Raw genomic sequence first — 5,374 nt, forward strand, 5'->3', positions numbered from 1 at the left:
CTCATGGTGGTCCGCAGGTAAGTCTTGACTCTTTTTAAAACGGAAAAGAATCTTTCGTTGGATGCAGTGGAGACAGGAATTGTTGCTGCGATCTTGAATAGCTTGATGACCTCTGAAAAAGCGACAGACATGGTCTTCAGTCGTGTCAAAGCCAGCATTATGTTTTTCTCCTCCTCCACGTCCTCCTTCATCTCAAGTTCAAGGAAAGCTTTTGCTGTGTGACACTGGGAACTGAGAAGGGTGGTGTCGATCAGTTCATCATAGAGTTGTGCAAACTGTTCCATTTTAACTACATCCATGAAATGGGGAGATGAACAATCAAATGCCTGGATAGCATTAAGTAGCTCATCATTATCTGTAAATCGGCGATCTAACTCAGAGATGAAGCGGTCCAGTGTTTCAAAGTATAGTCTTTTTTCTTGGTCATCTCCTGTTTGTCTCTGGCCACTGGATGATCCGACAATAAACCCTGCCAAGGCTTTGGACACACTCCGTGCTCTTGCTGGTCGCAGAGGGGCAGTGTCGCTGCTTGGGAGGCCGAGCTCTGTGGAAAATGCCTTGGCTCTGCTCAGTGTGTCCTGGTACTCTTTATCTGACCTCATCTTTTCCAGCTGGGCCTTAGTACTCCGTATGAGGTTGGAAGCCATCGTGATTGCAATGTCTTTTGTCTGAAGCTGTTCAGACAGTCCATAAGTGAGATTTAAGATTTTTTCTAGGACATGAAGACGCACAACAAAAGTGACTGTCAGCATATTTGTCCGAAGTCCAGCAGCTTCAGTTGAACCCTCTGCATGAGCGTCAATAGTGGCATCTAACACAGCTAGTATAGCCTCGTAGCGCAGTTTTATCTTCTGTAGAGCCCTATACCAATACAGCCACCGAGTGGGACAGGTGCGCTCCAAGTGCAGTATTTTGTTGTGTCCCAACTTCTTTTGAGCCTCAATGAAAAGCATGTGTCTGGTATTGCTATTTGCAATACAAGTATATAGTGTTTGAACAACACCAAAAAACTCTGCCATCTCTGGTATTTCAGTTATCGAGCTCACAAGCACAAGATTTAGTCTATGTGCATGACAGTGTATATACGCTGCATGCGGCACTTTTTCACGTATTAAAGCCTGCACTCCACGCACATTACCCCGCATAACACTTGCACCATCGTAGCATTGTGCAACACACAGCTGAATATCTAAACTCGATAATTCCTTTATTATTTTCTGGGCCAGGGATTCAGCTGTCAGGTCCTTCATGTGATAGGTTCCAATGGCTCTTTCCTTTATAATCCCGTCATGTACATAACGGATCAAAATGGCCAGCTGCTCCTTCTTAGACAGGTCTTTCGTTTCATCCACTAACACTGAAAAGTACCGTGCTTCTCCTACTTCATTTATGATTATACTTCTGATATTTTCCCCAATAACTCTCACCATATCATTCTGGGCTTCTGGGGAAGAATAGTGCGCATACCTGCGTTCCTGTTTGCTTTTCACGTTCCTGTCATCTGTTGCAATAACGTCCAAAAGTTCAAGGAAATTTCCTTTATTTTCATCCTCATCTCTCTCGTTGTGGCCACGGAGAGGGAGGGCCTGTCTTCCCAGAAATGACGTGATTTTGAACAAGGATTTGACGTGAGCCCGGTTCTCCTGCACCTCATCTGTCCTGTTTGCGTCAATCCGACTTGCGATGGATTCCTTATGTCCGCTGATCACAGCCTTAAAGTTAGACCACGCTAATGCAGCACAATTGTGTCTACTGCTCCCTTGATGATCCCGGAGATTTTTTTTCATGTTCTTCCAACATGTGTATCCAGTGTCTATGAACACACGCAGTCCATGCCTGTCACCTGTTAAAGTTGAGGCTCCTCCAAAATGACGGCATGCAAAGCAATAAACTGCATCTTCTTGCGCAGAATATTCAACCCAGTCATATTCCTGATACACACTGACATTAAAGCGTCTTCCATTTCTAGTTGGGAAGTGGGTCAAACGAGGACGCCTGAGTCCGTCTGTTTTACATCCACTAATATCCTTCTTCTCTGCTCCAGTTGACCCAGAGGCTGCTACTGCTGCTGCACCCGGGCCTTGACCTTCCTTATCGCTGTCCACGTCTGATCCAGCTCTTTCAATCTGAGAAATTGGTGGGGACTCAGACTCGGATTCAATTCGAGAAGTCGGTGTGGACGAGTTCTCAGCCTCCATGCATGTAGTCTCCGTCTCCCTGTTAGCATCTGCATCCCCGGCGCAGGTGCTGGAGTGGCTAACAGCCTCGTTAACAGCTTGAATCCCACCTTCACTACCTGGTCCTTCTCCCTCTGCTGCTGGGGCAACATTGGAGCCATCACCTTCACCTGCCTTTTTTTTGATAAAAAAAGATTCTAAAGTTCTTTGCTTTCTTTTCATTTTAGTTAATTAGCTTAGCCGAAAAAAGAAAAAAAAACGCGATAACATGACCCGCTCTGACCTCCGGCGGCTTCTCGTCAGGAGATACCACATTTCAAGATAGGGAGGGGGGATACGTTACGATAAGTATTGGGAAAGATAATATCTAGACTAGAGAAATCGATTGTGTTGTTCTGATTTTCATTTGTATTTAATTTATATGTATTAAATAATAGAATAATCAATACAAATTGACACAGAGTAATTCCATAAATTTATTTTTTTAAAACGAACATTTACATTTTCCCCTGGAGCCAAGGTGTGGCAGCTGCCATACCTTGCCATACCCAATTGACGCCTCTGGTTTCACCAACCTGCTCTTTCCGTCCTGATTTGAACCCTGTGTGAGCGGAGAGGCTCACAGTCGTCTTGTTCTGCTAGCATTTGTAACTGTCTCCTCATGAGAAATGTACCCTCCCTCCTTTCATACCATTTAAGGTATGAAAGTAATATGTTCTCTAGAAGGGGCCGTTGTGCGTTCTACTCTGGGGTACGGCATTCTAGACAGTCATTTCTGGGAGAAGATTTTGGTCAGTTACAACAGTTGTAGAATTTCATCACTTAAAAGTTCCTACTCAGTAACTTTGGGTGGTCTGTTCTAATGCAGTGATAAAGTCCCTGAAATGGTGTGAGAAACGGTGGAATATCAATAACTCATTATACTAATTTATTTTCAATTATGGTCTACTTAAATAACTATGCTAACCCCTTTAACAGTGTGTGGAACCTTGGGTGCCAAGCATGTGATAATTACTTCCTCCTTTAACAAGGATTTTAAAAACAGAAGTCATTTCATTAATGGTTTGTAGTTTAATTCAGGAATTTACACTTATGGCAGATATGTTTCTCCTTTAAATAACATCTCTAAATGTCAGGTCATCACTGATTAAATGGTGTCTTTTTAAAACTCATACTCTGGTGCCGTGCGCTCCCTGTGAAGCTGCAAGTAAGATTTAAAACATCTGCAGGGTGGGTTGAGCGACCCCTTCTCCCTGAACGATATTTGTTGTAACAAATATGCACCATCATAATGAGTGATCCAAGGCCCCCCATGTATTACTTCCAATTATATTAGTTTTTTTTAAATTAAAATGTGCAATCTCTCTTTGCCCAGTGTCTTTTTAAAACTCTACATCTTGGAAGAAAAACAAATGTTATTTCCACCTTAATCTTCCCTCCTGAGGTAATAACCATGCTACAATGGAGAAATCAATACTCTAGATTGGAATACTATCTTTGGCTTGGTACTAGCTCTACCTTTAACATTTTCCATACAAATAAAGATTTGTCTGCTTTTATAGAGTGGTTACTAAAACCATTCCTTTAAACTGTAGGTCTATACTGTAACAAATTAAATCTTACCCAAATTCACACATGAATAAAAAACTCTTAAAGAATAATTTGTTCATATGATGAAAAGATTGAATAATATGTTCTACCCTCAGAGTGTTTTTAGGGTTATTTAATAGTTTCCTCTTTCTTTCTTTATAAATGTACCAATTGATTAATTCATTGCTAATAAATATTTTTCTTTATGTATTTCTCGTTGGTGAATAAGTGTGTTTATGTGTAAACTCACTCACTCCCGTTTTCCTTCTCTCCCCCTCTGGTTGTCAAGCCACGACCCCCTCACGTTCTGCCGGACCATGCCTACTCCTCCGTCCTTTCCTCTCCTCAGTCCACCTTCTCCTCAGTCCATCTGCTCTTGGATCCTTCCGCTGTAACTCTTTTCAGTGTCCCATCTGCTTTGCTTTTCATCTCCTCCTTTACAGTCTCTACTTGTTGCATGGAGGGCGTATTCCGCTCTCATGTCCCAAACTCTGCTCTTGTGCCCAAATCTTGTGGCTCAGCTTGGAACTTCATGTCCTGTGGGGGACCGATGAGAGTGTGCCTTTTTATGTCACCTGTAGTTCTGGATTCCTCAGGTGGAGATGGTTCAGCTCTGCTTCTCTGTCTGTTCGATGGAGGAGGAGTCTTCAGTGGTGAGGTCTTTTGTCTGCTTGGAAGTTGGGGTCGTAGCGTTCTGACAGGCGGAGAGAGAGAGAGATCTCGGGACGCATTATCTATAGTTAATTCTAACACACTGAGGTAAAAAAAATCCAACCTTTTCCACTCTATTTTCCTAATCTTACTATCCATCTTAGTTGTTAAATGTCATCTAAACACAATTCATGTCTACTAATAATTTTACCATATCCCTAAACATTGCTTTCACCCACTGTAACATGTTTACTCCAATTAACTCTTTCAGGAAACCATTTTCTTCTATACATTTAAATACCTACATGTTTCAAGCACCACATATTTCACACACTATAAAAGAATGTCTCCATATTTTCTCCATCACTTTAATCCCACTGTTATTTAGAACATAAGTAACTTTTGTGACTGGACATATCTGTGCAATGTCGCCACAATCTGCTGGGGAATCTTGTTCATAGAGTTGTACATACAAAGCTGCACTTGTGGGTTAGTAGCCTGTGTCTAACAATCATTTTCAATAATTGTGCTCAGATCGGTCACGGTTGTTCAGAGCTTAACAGGGGGTGTTTCTGGTACAGACTAAAACATGGATTCAGTGTATTTAGAGATTCCCCTAATCTGCAAATCCCCATCACTTACATATCCCGATCACTTAAACCCATCTCATCATTTGATACAAGAACTGCATATAAGGGGGGTGAATCATCTTGATTATAACCGCCTCTTGTTTGGGACTAGGGCTGCAACAACTAATCGACTTAATCGATTAAAATCGACTACCAAATTAGTTGCCAACTAATTTGGTCGTCGATTCGTTGGTGACGTCATCACGTGTGTTTTACGCGCTGTTGGAGATTTGGAGGATGTTGAAAACCAACCTCGTCTCCGCGTGTCGTTTGATAAGCTGGGTGAATTCGTGAAAAGGAAGGGATTAAGAAACACCAGAATACAAG

Source organism: Notothenia rossii (genome assembly GCF_949606895.1).
Source record: "Notothenia rossii genome assembly, chromosome: 10".
In the NCBI taxonomy this organism is placed as follows: Eukaryota; Metazoa; Chordata; class Actinopteri; order Perciformes; family Nototheniidae; genus Notothenia; species Notothenia rossii.